Source organism: Lycorma delicatula, chromosome 6 (genome assembly GCF_047948215.1).
Source record: "Lycorma delicatula isolate Av1 chromosome 6, ASM4794821v1, whole genome shotgun sequence".
NCBI lineage: Eukaryota > Metazoa > Arthropoda > Insecta > Hemiptera > Fulgoridae > Lycorma > Lycorma delicatula.
The window spans coordinates 34,710,897-34,727,730 of NC_134460.1; the positions used below are offsets into that span (position 1 = coordinate 34,710,897).

Below are 16,834 nucleotides of genomic sequence, written 5' to 3' on the forward strand. Positions count from 1 at the left end.
TAGTGTTACCTATGATAACTGTACATAGATCTTTGAAGAGGAAAACTTTTCAAGTTACTTCAGTTGTTATGGTGACACAAATACTCGTATAACAATTAATTAGATTAATTTTTTTTTCTCGTGTCGTATATACGTACGTATGTATCTCGCATAACTCAAAAACGATTAGCCGTAGGATGCTGAAATGTAGTATTTAAGATTGTTGTAACATCTAGTTGTGCACCTGTTCTTTTGATTGCAATCAACTGGACCATAAGTGTCCAATAAAATCCAAAAACATTTGGATTTTGGTCTTTTCTTAACTGCAGTAAAGCTCTCACTGAGAGCTTGTCATCGATATATAATAAGTGGCACTTATTTTCATTAGCTTAAGAGTTGTAACCAAATAAATCTTCAATTAATAAAATATTTGATTCTTACAAGAGGAAGGTACATCGGTTCAAATCTGAGCTCATCTTTTTTTTAATTTAAATATATTGATTTATTAATAATTATTAACATCTGATTGTAAAAAAAAAATTACAATGAATAATTCAATAACATTAAAAAAAAAAAAACAAATTAAAATATATTAGAAATTATTAATGAAATACAATTTTATGTACTTTTCATTAAAAAAAAAATGTATATATGTAATTTAATAGGCGTACAATTAATACATGTGGTATCCACATCAGATTATTTTTCATTCATTATTTCAATAAAAGTAAAGGCTTAAGAATTTTGATCTTTTTGATAGTAAATATGATATTATTCCGCTTTTTTTCGTTAGGTATTTTGCTTCATAGGTTGAAATGAGATGCAAATTTTGTAGCGCGTGAAAATACCGTGCTTGTCTGGGATTCGAACCGGGGAGTTCCGGATAAAAGAACTAGACACTACCACTCGCGCTACGAAAGCCGGCAATATTATCCCACTTATAAGAATAAAAATAGAAATTTACTATTAATATTATTACCTCCAAAAGAAATTCTATTTATTTTTTATTTATTTTTCATACGGTTGCGCAGGATTTGTTTGAGATTGTTTTCTCTTTATTTTTTATTTTTGTATACATTATGCATGTTTTTATAGTGACTGTAGTACGTAGAGCGCGCGCGCGCGCACACACACACACACACACACACACACACACACACTACCAGCTTTAAAACAGAAAAAAATCATAGAAAATTAAAAATAAAAGGAAGAGAAGTTAATATTCTGAAGTATACTCCGTTAGAGTAATTTTTTTCTCTTTTTTCAAGCAATGAACCGGTTTGAAATTTCCATTGTATAAATAGATTTTAAAAATTAAACATCAAACTAGCGATTTGTTTTCTCGCCTGGCAAGGTGACGTAATCAAGAATCATATTGCGTACCTAACAAGCGCTTTTAAACGGACGGGGGCGAATATTTTGAGATGATTTATACGCTGTATACCTATTTCATTTTACTGACAAACACCCTATCCGGTACATTATACAAACTAGTACTCTACGTCTTAAATATACGTACGTACAACTATATAGAATATAATGGAATATACACTATTTGTTGTTGGCTATATTATAAAGGATCGTGTAAGACTGTTACAAAATTACAAATACTATACTCATTTTAATAAATTGTTAAAAAATTTTAAATAATTGTTTTCTATTCTTTTGTATAACTAAATAAAATAAAGAGTAATAAATCAGGTCTTATTTGTTATTTTTAATAAGGAAAACAATTTGTTATAAAATGTCATATTAAAATAACATAACACCATCAACGTTCTACTCCTACGAAAAATAATATTCACACCATGGGAAAGTACATCCAACTAATAAGATTACCGCTGGCAGTTTCATTTGTTTTATATATATATATATATATATACACATTTTTTTATTTAAGAATTTAAAGTTAGTTTAATAAGTAAAAGTAAAAAAATAACATTAATTTTGTCGATTTACTTAAAAAAAAAAATTTTAAATCAAGTAATTCACTGGTTTTTTTAATTATTAGTTTCGTTTAATGATTTTATCTTGCAACTAACGAAAAAATTCCACTGAAGCTTTTGTTAAATGAATACTTGTATGAAATAAGTTTGTTCAGCATTGTAAGTTTCAAGTGTAGATTATGAAAAATTACTTCAGTATAATGAAATTAAATCTCTCTAAAATGCTTTATAATAAAAATTGTACAAGAAAAATTACTTTTTTTTGTACAAGTTGTACATATACAGTACGTTTGGAAAATTGCGTGCACTGGAATTATGGACGAAACTTTCTTAATTAATATTTTGAATTTTTATTTAATTATTTTATAGAAACTAGCATTAAAATAACTGGAAAAGTTTATAAAAGATGTTGAAAATGGCTTCCTTTCAACATCAATACAACACTGCAGACGTTTCAATTTGTTTTCAAACACTTTAACTAGCTGATTTACTGGAATGTTTTGTACATATGCCATTATTGCGGTCGTCAATTGTGCGCGGTATGTTACGATATACTACGTGTTTCGCTGCTCCCCATAGAAAGTAATCCGGGGGAATCAAATCGGGCGATCGAGCAAGCCAGAAACCCCTCGAAATGATTCGTTCACCAAAGACATTTCGTAAAAATTCATTGACATGTTAGTTGTGTGCGCTGTCATTCAATCTAGTTGGAATCAATCGTGATAGATTTCCACTTCTGTTAACCGACTAATGAAGTTTGTTAATAAAGCACGATAACGATCACTATTAACTGTATTTTCAAAAAAAGATTGGATCCACATGGCACATTCTATTCACATCGACCCAGAATCCAGTTTTGCTTTGCACAAAAATTGCTCGTGTAATTCATGGGAGTTAGTTGTCCGCCACAATCGTGTATTTTGTGAATTAATATACCCTTGCAGATAACTTGAGAAAACTTAATGTCGAGGTTACCTACGAAATTTTGATCGATGTTTAACTGTAGACAATAATTTAGTCTTTTGGCAAGATCTGTAGGTTTCAGTTCTTGAACATATATTACTTTGTAGGGGAAAAGTTTTAGTTTTTTCTTACAGCTTTATGTACGATAGCAAGTTCGATATCTTGCTACTGTACTATTTAACGCGTTAGATAGACTTTCGGCCATAGCATCCGAAATATCAAATAGATTCTGTTCCCTTAGTTTTGGTGGTCTTCCACTTCGATCAGCGTCTTCACCAGAGTCCGTTGCCCGAAATTTTTCGATAGAATTTGGACTGCATCGCGCTTTGAAGAACAGGATTATTTAGAAACTTTTTTTGAAGAAATGCGCTTCAGTAATTCAGTATTCTTGTCATCATCACGAAAAACATGTTCAAAGAGAAAAATGCGTTCCTCCACCGAAAGAAATTTTACGTCTCTCGCACCTATTGATCCTGATAAACGAAACAACACGAAGCACGTTTAATCACAACTCAACAACTAACTTCTTGGTTTATTACTGAGCAACGCCAACGAACCCACAGGACAACCGACTTAACGCCGAAAGAACATAATGTACCACATAATTATAAAGCATATTGTGCAGCGACTTTCCGAACGGTCTGTATTCTAAATACATATATATGCAATATTTTTATTAAATATTTTAATAAAAAAAAATAATTTCAAGAGAAAATAGTGTTTAACATTCAAGAAATTTAGTAGAAAAATTAATTCATGTTCCTACATTCCGGTAATTCTTAGATCACACATAGTTACGTCATTTCTCGACTATTCCGGTTTTTTTTTTTGGTTTTTTCTCATCATATGCGTTTCTTATGAACAGTTGTTTTTGTGGAAGCAGCTTTTTTTTGTAGTAATATAAATTAAATATATAAAAATAAAACTAAAAGAAAATTGCAGTAAAAAAATAACATTATAACAATCTTTAAACGAATTAAATAATAACACAATATTCTTATAAATCGATATTAAATTATGTTAGTTTTTTTTTGTTTGCTGTTCTAAAAAGTTGAAATTTAAAAAAAAGATTTAATGCGATTTTATTTAAATTTCTTTCTTCTTAATTTATTGTATATACTTTTTCTTTTATTTATGTATAACTTTATTTCTTATATGTAAAAATATGGATTTCGTGTGAGGGGTCTTCAGACATCTCTTCTGGATATGTTTATTCGTTTATTAAATTAATGAATCTATTAAAACATATTCCTTATTTTATTCAGAGTACTTACATAAAATTTAATATTAAATTTTACTACGAATTGATAAAAATACTTGTAAAAACGAAAGCTGTGTTTCTGTCTGAATTAAACTCGAGGACAAATAATGACATTACACTATTCCATTATTTTTTATTCTTGTTACTTCATTTGTTTTCTTTTGCACTTTTTATATTAACATCTCTTCCTTATAGTTATTTCTTTAAAAAATATATAAAGTTTTTAAAAACATTTGAATTAAACAATTTTTTTTAAAATGAATTTTGCGAATGTAATTAATAATTTTTTTTAATGTAGTCCTTTTTATTTTTGGTACTAGTTTTTTTTATTATTTAATTTAAGGAAAGATTAAAATAAACCTTAATGAAGCGACATTATTCACTTATATATACGAATAATATCTTTTATATTTATAACGTGTTAATAGTAAATGAAAAGTATCCTGTATGTATTGGAAACTAAAATGCATTTAAAAAAAGTCCTAATGATTTAAGACCAATTTTTTCAGTTTAGATAAAATAATATGGTATTTATAAATAAAAAATTAATTTTTAAAATAGTTTTTAAGTTAGCTGAAGATATTTTTTCATAATTAATTTTTCTCCTTTTATAAATCTTATCATTCTATATTCTGCATAAAAAAAAACATGTCGTGATTGCTTCATAATCAACGTCCAGTAAAAACTGCTGAAAGTAAATACATGAAAATTTAAATAGACTACACGTTTTTTGTACAGTGTAAGTGGATACTAAGAATTTTTTTTTGAAATTCCGAGTTTAAAGAGACAAAATGGGAGTAACAATGAAATTTACTGTTTCTTGAATTTCTCGGTAAAAAATCATCTCGATTTATTTTTGTATAATCTACATTTAAATATAAAAAATCAAATTTATAGATTTTCGAAAGTCGACCTTGAAAAAGGTGAAAAAAGTTTAAAAAAAATTGTAAATTTTCCCCATTTCCGACTATATAAATCGAGATATTCACTAGATTTGGACTTGCAAATACTCTTCAGATAAAGAGTAAACAAGAACAAATTATCTAAAAATAATTTTTGGGGTTTTTTGAATTTCGACTTTTTGGGTGTGTTAAGGTGTACAGCGCGGCAGGTCAACCAACACAACCACTGCCATTGGATATACGACGCGACTGGCTGCATCTGTCTTCAGTTACTTTACTAAAAAAAAAAACATAAAATACAATAAAAAATAGACTGCGACGAGAAACCCAAGTAACGATATAAAGCGGATGAAGCCGCGACGGGGAATCTAGTAATTAAATATACGTGTTAAAAATATGCTATGTATTTTAATATAATTGGACAACATTTATAAATAAATATTAATGTAAATAAGTATTTAGTTTTAAAAAAAGCGAATAGAAATTTTTAAAAGATTTATAAAAGAAAAATATCTGTTTTATGGTATAGGCCAGTGGTTCCCAAATTTTTCCGAGTCGCGGCGTCCTTTTGCAATTAAACATTTTCTATGGCACCATACCCTACGTAAAATTATGACCACTCGTAAATTTAAATAAAACTCGTGTATCTTCATTATTTTTTTACTTTATTAACATTAAATAAATAATTATAAATGTCTTGGCTCAATTAATTATGAAGGTTTTAGAATGTTTCGCGGTGCTCCTGTGAAGAGGCCGCGGCTCCTCGGGTCGCCGCGGGCCCAATTTGGGAATCACTGGTATAGGCGATAATGTATTTATGAGTCATTCTTTTAGGTTCTACATCGAATCCTTCTGAATTTAATGAATAAGTTTTAAATTTTTTATAGATGTTAATTATAAAATATATTTGTATGATATGTAGTTCTGGAATACATTTTAAATCATCATAACTGAGATAAAATGGGTATTTTTCCAGTTTTTATTCCAAGAGAGATAGAAAATTTTAAATAAAAATTAAATTACTTCTGAAATACTAAATTTATTTATTTATTATAAATTTGAAAGTTTTCTTTTTTCATTAGATCAATAATTTATTTTTCCATTTGTGTACATCTAGAAAATTAAAAGATGGCATATTTATTTCTAAAAAAAATCTTCAAAAATGTAAGGAAAAATTGGTTACAATTAACCCATAAAGGATATAATAATTTGTTGATTAATAAAAAACGTCTACATCAACTAATTTGTATACATATTTGTAGCTATTTATCTATATTTACGTCAAAAGTGATAATAATTCAATCTGATATAATACATTCCACGACCGATTAATAATTTCTCCCATTTTTGTCGGTTAAGATTCTCAATTAGTATCAGAATCTTTTGAATGCCAAGTCTTACCTACTAATGAAAAACTTGGCATTTTTCCCGCGTTTAAAAAGGTCCATAATGTAGTCTAACGTGTTAGTCCCAAGGTTATATAAATATTGTTTAATCGATCGAAATATTTATGAAGTAATTTACAAAAATTTCATGATTATTAGGAAAACCATTAAAGAATTATCGAGTAAGCAGCTGGACTGGATATTTTTTTAAATAGATAGGAATTAAGCTGGTTGGTGAGGAAAACCAAGGACTATGAACAATCTAGAATAAATAAGTTTTTTAGAAAAAAGATCATCGCATATGAATAGTTAAATTACTTGTCAACGTAAATCTTCTTCCATTTATGAAAAGGAACAGTTTAAATTTTAAAGGTAAATAACACCTGAAATAATATAAAAATTATAATTCAGCTCTTTAACTATATAAGCTTTTTGAACGAAGCAAAAGGGACAAATATAATTGATACATATACTAAAAGTAAACAAGACGAGTAAAACATACTTCCTGAATGTATTAATACATTATTATATTTGAGCTAGTGTAGTGGTTTCTAGTTTAGCTGATCTCGGGTTCGATTCCAAGCATTTGTATTATTTTTTTCACCTACATTTTCATTTTTTCTCGTCTTCCTTGTTAATCACTTACATGTAAAACGATGTGCTGATAGAACGAAAGTAACCACACTTTTTTATTTTGTTTAAAAAGAATATTTAAGCAAAATAAATATATAGATGATGTGTTTCAGGGTATATCTATAAAACCCGCCGCGTTGGTTTAGTGGTGAATGCGTCTTCCCAAATCAACAGCTGATTTGGAAGTCGAGAGTTCTAGCGTTCAAGTCCTAGTAAAGGCAGTTACTTTTACAGGGATTTGAATACTAGATGGCTGGATACCGTTGTTCTTTGGTGGTTGGGTTTTAATTAACCATACATCTCAGGAACGGTCGAACTGAGACTGTATAAGACTACACTTCATTTACACTCACACATATCATCCTCATTCAGTAATACCTGAACGGTAAATCCCGGAGGATAAACAGGAAAAAAAAAGAAAAGGGTACATCTGTAAAATATACCCTGTAAAATCTCCAGAATTTTTGTTAGTAACTATTAAACTCAATTACTCGTATTTGCTTTTGTAGTATGACTTGTATTAGTCGTTTTCAGAAATGTACTTATTATTTTGTTTTTCTAAACATATGAAGAACAATGAAATATGAATAACATGAAAAACAATTGCAATAAAATATTATTAATAAATACATTTAGGCCTATATAATTATAATTTAGTGAGAGTAAAAGAAGGTACATTGAAATATCAAAATTAACGTGATAAAAATAATTTAAAATGAAATCAATTTATTTACTAGAAATTATTAAAAGAAAGTTCAAAATTGACACTGAAAAATTCGGGAGAAGATCAATTCTTTAAATTAAATTAGTAAATATGATTTTATATGTAATATAAATTAACAGATTTATATAACTATTTTTAATAATTACATAACATTCTATAAAATTTATTTTTCAAGACGAAAGAAATAAAAATACATTTTTTCCTTTTCTTACGTCAAAATCATTGTTTGATGTAAACCTATTTTTCTTCTAAACATCAAAATTAATATGGCAAAAAATTTTTCATATACCAAAATTAATATGGTTTTCTTTTTTCTCATATTCTTAATAATAATTTTATTTGCAGTTTCGGTAACTTATGTCTTATATAGGATATCTTAATAAACAATAGGAATATGGAATTTTCTGTCAGATTTATTTTTTATTCATTCCTGTTTCGATGTACTAGCGAGTAGTTAAAAAGTCTACTAATCTTTTAGTGTACGTTCCCCTTATTTCCAATAGAAGCGTAAAGTTCATGTGATAGAGACATTAGCCATTATCTAAAAAAATATTATAGTTTTTTTATTAATAGATTTTTATTTCATTTTATTTTATTTAGAAGTAAATCCAACGTTTATAGTATAAATGTTTCTATGTCGTATTCGGATTTGATAAATAAATTGTAACTCAAATAAAAGTCGTCTTAGATTTAATAATGATGAGGTTTTTTAATAAACTATAAGGAAATATTTATATATATTTTTTTCTCATGATTAAAGCATTGAAGTTTAAAAAATTTATGGTAACAGAATTATTATTTATTTGTAATTAATTCAATTAACGTATATTCTTCTAGGTACTAGTTATTATCTGATACCTGAAAGATAAAATTTAGTGAAAATCTAAAAAAATTTTCTTATTTAAGATTAAAAAAAAAGTCTTATTTGTTTTAATTCTTATCTCTAAAATATTTACTAAAATACATTCCTAACAAATGTAAATAGCAAAATAAATTTTTACAAGAGGTGGAGGGGGGATGAAATATTGTTAAATTAAAAAAAAAATTAGAAATTTGTACGGTAGTTGTTGAATATCCCAATTTTATATGTCGAATTTATTCTTTTAAATATATCCTAAGCGTACAAATTAATATTTCTAACCAAAGAATTCATATGGACACTTCCTTTGGCTGCGTAATACTTAATTGTAAGTCCGGCCTGGGGGAGAGGAGAACAAAAAAAGAGATAACACCAAAGTATTCAATGTTTTCACTTTTTTTTAAATGCTTCTTGAGTGAGTACATTCCAGTAATTTGTATTTTCATTAAAAAATATAATCTGATGGTAAATATTTGTAGAGAATACTTAAAATCAAAATTTAAATTTTGTAACTTAATCTATGTTCTGGTTTAAATTAAGTTTATAAAATAATTTACGATAAATCAGATTTTCTTTTTTTGTTTATGCGTAATCTTCTATAGAAAAACAATTAGACATAGTAAGGGATGATATCATAATAATACAAATTGAAATAATAAGTGATTACTTCAGTTTATTTTATTTAACGCTGAGACAATATGAAAATTGATGTTAATTTTTATTTCACCACGTAAGTTTGAAGCTTGTGGGTGGGAAATAGAGATGGAATTTTTTTAGCGTATGAAAAATGCCATGCCTGACCGGGATATGAACCCAGGACCACAGAATGAAAGGCCGAGACGCTACTACTGTACCACCGATATAAGCAAAAATAATCTAAATAATTTAAAAATTATGTGCATCTTAGCAATTTACTATCATAACCTTAATTTTATACATATAAAATTGACAATTTTCCAACGGCGAAAAATTAAATCGCTTGCCTTTTAACAAAAATTGTTGATTTTTTATTTTAAATCACTTGTACCTACAGAATAATTTATCTGATTTTTGTAAGCGGAAAAACAAAAGAAAATCTTTATATTTTAATTCCGAAAATCATTTTTTTAGCCATCTTGGATGATGCGAATCATTGACTCAAAATATTACTTTATAAGAATACGTCCGAAAAATAACACGTATATCGCAGTCCGTTAACCTTTACTACGCATACAATAATGGGATTATTTAGATATATTTATGCCTAAAACCAGTGTCAAATATTAGTAAAATCTCATAAAAAATTATTCAAATTTATTTATCGGTTCCTGAATAATAAGCTATCAGTGGAACATAAATGCATACAAACAAATATGTAAGAAATTACGTTAAAATAATCCGGAAGTACATATTTTTTATTGGGTTTTGATTATATATTTTAGATTTCTTGATACAGTTTAATTTTACTCTAATAGAGGATTGATTTTAGTAGTTTTGATACAGTTACATACTTGAAATTTTTAATAGTTATGGAATTTAGAAACTGAAGATAATTTCGTTATTTTTATTTTATAATTTGCTGATGACACTGCTATTTTTGCTAAAAATAAGACCCTGAACTAGCCTCGAGAGAGCTGCAAACGGCATCGGACCTTGTCTGGTCATGGCAGCAAAAATAAATGATTAAACTTAATCAGAATAAAAAAAAATATAAATTATAAATTCGCTTACCAACAATTATTTTTATAAATTTACATCATAACATTTACATGATAATTTTGACTACAACATTTGACAAGACGCATTACGTATGACTTGATTTTAATGATTGACGATCAATTATTATATATATACAAATATTTTTTATTTATCTAAATCATATAATATGTGAGGTAATGTTATTATATGTATAATTAGTTCCGATACGTCCCTGAAGATGGGAATAATTTTCGAAAGCGCTAGGATGTAAATTTATATAAATAATTGTTGTATAGGGGATTTATAATCTGTATTTATTATATGTATTTTAATATATATAGCAGCAGGCAATGTTAAAGAAAATTAATCTTAATCAGGATAGATCGAAACGTCACATTCGCCATGAGATGGGGTGACTGGTCCAGTGTGAACATGGACGGTGGTCTTGTTCCCACAAACAGAGAGGACTCCTCTCATGTCTACATAGGTCTCTCATATATCCCACATAGGTTCTTAGGACTGCACCTAGATCGGCGTTTGACCTGGAAGTGTCACTAACGGTGAAATGAAAATAACTTTATTTCTTTTTCCTGTTTAGCCTCCGGTAACTACCGTTTAGATAATTCTTCAGAGGATGAATGAGGATGATATGTATGAGTGAGTGTAAATGAAATGAGGTCTTGTACAGTCTCAGTTCGACCATTCCTGAGAGATGTGATTAATTGAAACTCAACCACCAATGAACACCGGTATCCACGATCTAGTATTCAAATCCGTGTAAAAATAACTGACTTTACGAGGACTTGCTAACTATCGACTTCCAAATCAGCTGATTTGGGAAAAGAAAATAACCGAACGCAAAGTATCCAACTGCATTGGCTGTTGCAGAGAAACTCACCTCTCACGTTGTCCTAAAAAGTTCCGATTTACAAAGTTATCCTACGATCAATCTGGACTTGTGTGGAGTCATAGGGAACAACAAGTAATGTAGTTATCAGACAACGCTTCCAAAATAAGGTAACGAGAACAATTGCAGGGACGCCACGATTCACAAGGAACGATGAGATTCACGAATATCTAGAGCTTCCGACGGTTCGTGAGGTTTGGAGACAATACAGTGTTACATACCAACAACGTCTAGAAAATCATGTCAACCACTTAGTGATCAATTTGCTTGATAACAGCGTGGACGTTCGAAGGTTGAAACGTCTCCCTGTACAGGCTTAGGGGCTGCTGAATGACAGTTTGCCGTTCTATTGCTAAATCTAGTAGTATTATTTTTGTTTGCTTCTATTTTTTTTACTTATAACTACAAGTTGTTTTGTTCTTGTAAATCTCTACATTGTTATGTGTATATATATATATATATATATCGAATCTTTCTCGCTTGATTATTTGTTTGTTTTTATTGACCATTTATTTGTTTATTATTTGTTTTTATAGTCTAAAGAATATATTTTCCTTCATTTTAATGAAAGAAAGTATATTCTTTTACTAATGAACTTTAGAACATTGCTTAATGATAACTTTTGTTATGGATTGGCTTGGTATGAGATTTCCTTAAAAAAACTCCTATCATGTGCTTATTATCAAACGATTTACTTAGAGTTCAACTTAAGAACCCGATTGTAAATACGTACAGTAGTTGTGGAAAAGCAAAGTAAAATTATGATTTTTATTATTTTATATTCATTTGGTAGGATTTTATTTCTGGGTTCATTTAGGAGGAATTTACGACAAATTTATTTTTCTTATTCTATTTCAAATAGTTTGCTAATCATTGGTCGTTGTTTACTATTGTTTAATGAACACAGTAAGTGTTGATGTAATAATTATTGATTATTTTTATACCAAATTTTATATATAATTATTTTAATAAATTTGATAAATTTACTATTGAAGATAATTTATCTATAATTTTTGTTAATAAGGCATAAAAATGAATTATGATTTATAGTATTAAAAATGCTTAATACAAGGAGATTTAATATTTAAAGTAATTTTATTAAAGTAAACGTGTAATGTTCACTATCATTCGTTTTAGTTAATCTTTCCTCTGCTTTTATCGTGTATTATTATTAATATAATGTATAATAATGAGTATTATTAAATGATCTTGAAATAATATTTTTTTTTATATAGCCTTTATTATACGTATAGCTGGTCGGAATAAATTTTTTGATTATCTGTTAATAAATCCTTAAAAAACTAAATTTTTTAATAACTGCTGTAATTCTATAAATTTTTAAAAATATATATATTTTTAAAAATATATATATTTTTATCAAAACCATTATTGAATTAGCTTTAGTTACGATAATAGCACAAAATATAATTTAATATTTTAATAATATAGACTAAATTAGAGTAACCCGTACCAAGAAAATAATTGGGATGAATAGGAATATTAATTCCACAATTATTATTAGTAATAATGAAAAGGACATATTTTTACTTCCTTATACGAAGTAAAGGAAGTATTATGATCGCGAAAAGTTCCGGTTTTCATATTTCAACGGAAATATCAATTATGACTATCCCAGAATCTATTTTAACTAATTTCGGCGTGACGTCTGTACCTACTTATGAACGTATCTCGCACACCTCAAAAAGGATTAGCCGTAGGATGATGAAATTTTGCATTTAGGACTTTTGTAACATCCAATTGTGCACCTGCCCTTTTGATTGCAATCGGCTGAACCAAAATGGGCATAAAAAACCAAAAAATTTGGATTTTGGACTTTTTCTTAACTACACTAATAAGCCCTCATTGAGAGCTTTTAAACGATATATCATAAGTGATACTTATGTTCATTGATTCCAGTTATAGCCAAATAGAACATTAATTAATGAACTATTTGGTTCTTACAAGAGGAAGGGACATCGGTTCAAATCCGACTTCATCTCCTTTTTTTTAACCTTTTTTTTTAATTTAAATATATTGATTTATTAATAACTATTAACCTGTAATTGTTAAAAAAGTTTTACAATAACTAATAATTCAATAGTAACAATAAAAAAAAATTTGAAAAATTCAGAAGTTATTAGTGAAATAAAATGTTATGTACTTTAATAAAAATTAATGTGTAATTATTCTGGAATTTCTGTTTAATTTTATCTACATTAAAGTTAACTACAGAATGACTTAAAAATAGACCATCACAAGAACAACATATTCACTGAGGCATACATACCCGATCTTTAATAAATTGCAAAAAATTCTTATATTTTAGTTCATTATTCGTCTGATACTGTCAGACAATGTTCTCCCGAATTCGAAGTTGATTATCATTTCATTTATTGGTTATTTTGTTGCCAATCATTTAATCGCTCTTTGGTTTGATATAATTCATCTGATCTTAATTTGTGTATACGTTCTCTAGTTTCAGCAGTTGAGTAACTGTCCACTTTATTAAAGACTTACAGGATCGTATCTCACTTTTAAATGAAGTGCAGCGAAAATGTGTATACGTAATTTAATAGGCGTACAAAGAACTCATATGGTGTCCATATCAGATTTTTCTGTTTGTTTGTTTTTCCCTTACTGTACTATGATATCAAAGTTTGGATGTTATCATAATAAGGCATAAAATACTTTCTTTTTTGTCTAAGAAGAAAATACAACTCTTTTAGTTTTTATTATTATTATAACCAACGATATTTTTATCACAGTGGAGTTAAGTGTAGAATGATTCATCAAGGTATAGTTTAAAAAAATCCGTATTCATTTTCGTGAACCAAAACTTTTAAGATTTAAAAAGAATAATATAAACATATTTTTTTAAAAACAATTTGATTGTTTTTTTCAAATTTGAGTTTTAAAAATTCTGTTTTTTAAATAGAATTACGTTTATAAAACTAAAAAAATAATTTTCTTTTATATTACACAAAACTGTATGGCCTTTAGTAAAAATAAAAAACCAACGAAGAACGTAAATGGTTTATAAAAAAATGTAACAAAAATTCCTGCTCATTTTTTAAAAACCTTTTCTTTGTTAATTTAATCATTATATATTTTCCTAGGCTAGTTACAATTGCAACTAAAAATGTTTTATACGAGTATGCTTCGTCGTATTTACATTTAAAATGAACTACATTGGCCTTATCTAAATAAAAATTTAATTATGAAGTTATGTATATATATATCGTAGTATTGCAACATATTATCAGAGCATTTATACATTTTTCTGTTTTATATCAGGAGACACATTATAGTATTTTATTATTATATACTGCAATTTATTTCCATCAAAATATATTCAACATTTTAATTTGTAATAAAATAAATTAATTAAATTAAAAAAAAAATGAGGTCAATAAAATATTTATAATTTCTTTATTATGCAGAAAAAGTTAACAATAAAATGGTAATTTAATATTTTAATGTGTTTTATTGATTTATAACTAAGCAGCACATGATTGACCTATGAAGTTCTAAAATTATAATTCCAATAACAGTAATAATAATATAAAAAAGCACACTAAAAACTAGGTTTGTTTCGTATTTTCTAGACCTGTTTAATTAAAATAAATGTACATTAACAATATATTACGCTTATTTCAGTGTATTAAATTATACGAAACGCTATAAAAATATTAATCTCCTATAATATTTTGCAATTACTAAAAGGAAATTATTGTTTCTAAGTTTATTAAATAAAAACTAAATTGCTTATAAATACAAACTCATTCGTCTTGTTTTATATTTTATCTAAGAAGAAATGACAGTAAATATTTATAGTTAAAGAAAAAACCAGTAATAAATATATTTTTAATATTTATACTTTTAATAAAATTTTATTGACCGAATTTAAATCATACTTACAGGATTAACATTGCACATACATAAATATTTTAATCCGGCTTTTTTTAAATTTAAAAATATTGTTATTTTATTATTAGCATTTCTATCTAGAAATATAACGAATATTTTTTATTATTAAACTTAATTTATATATATAAAATTGTTCATTTAATTTATGTTGAGAGTTCCTCAATTTTCAGGTAACGTAAAATACATTATGCTATTTTGGCATACATATTATGTATTATGCGTACATTATGGCGTACATATATGCTATTGTATTAGAATACATTTTAAACATATTTCCCTTTAATTTATTATCTATGAATATTTTTTCGTATTATATCTCAGAATATTTTTACTTAGCTATCTAAAGACTATGAGAAAATTTATGGTTTGACAAAAATTATAATAGTTAGTTATTAATAAGACCTATTAATTTATTATTCAGTGATAGAAATCTTTCATATTCCTAAATATTTTATTAACTATAAAATAAATTACAAATTATTATTATTGTAGGCCTATATAACAGTTTAAAGTTGTATTAAAAAAGGTTATTATTGTAATTTATTATGCCAATAATATTACAAATAATAATAAAAAAAACAAAATAAGAATAGGCTTGTTTCGTATCTTCTAGTTCTTTTTAATAAAAATAAATGTAAATTACACTGTTTTCAGCATATTAAATTATACTAAGCATACCATTTATCCTCCAAAATTTTAATTTAAAAAAATTTAAATATTATAAAATAAACTTCCTTTGCACATTGGGATATTTAGAAAAATGTAATAATTAAAAATACATATAAACAAAAAACAAATATTTTTGTTTTATACATATGTATATATAATTATATGAGATCCAGATTTTTATTCGCTCAACAGCAATAAAATTAAAAAAAATGTATATATTGTATTTTTCTTATTGCTTTTATAAAATTCTAATAGTTATGATGTTTATTAAATGTTCAGTTAATAATATAAATAGTCTTAAGTAGGTTTTTTATTGTAAAAAAAAATTTATTTTTTGGAAATAAAAAATTAGGTTATGTGACTAACCTAATTAAAAAAAATAATAATAAATACAGAACACATACAGCAATTAAAAAAAAATATATATTTTTTGAAAATAAAAATTAGGTTATGTGACTAACCTAATTAAAAAAAAAAAAATACAGAACAGTTACAGGAATTTTTTTTTTATATAAATAAAATAATAATACTTATAAATTAACAGTATTTTAAATAAATTATCGTCATTAATCTAAAACAGCAAAAAAATATTTCAGATAGGAATACAATTCATGATTTATTTAATATTTTTCAAAATGGCATACAAGGTAATAAATAACATTTTTAAAAATTCGATTAAAATTAATAAATTATTTAAAAATAAAATGTTAGTAAATATAAACTGCATAAATTTTTTGTTGTTGTTATTGTTATGTAAATTTACTTTCATTTTTCCGTTTTTAATGTTTTATAAAATGTTCTAAATATTTTTCTTCAGAGGCTATAATAAAAATTATGTATTAATCTATTTAGATTAATTTGTTTTTATTTATTGATAAAAACCAATAATAATAATAACAAAATAATAAATAGTTTATTATTTATATCTTTGATTTCTTTATTGTAGATATATTTATGTATTATATACATAAACTTTTGAAATGCAGTTTTTTATTATCTCAA

The 16,834-nt window shown here is 26.2% G+C and overlaps 1 protein-coding gene across 1 annotated transcript in view; it reads right to left on the minus strand.

Annotated features, from left to right (window-relative positions):
* The window catches only part of LOC142326493 (uncharacterized), a 204,428-nt gene that overhangs the window by 186,730 nt on the left and 864 nt on the right, over window positions 1–16,834 (minus strand). The gene's annotated exons all lie outside the window — the stretch shown is intronic.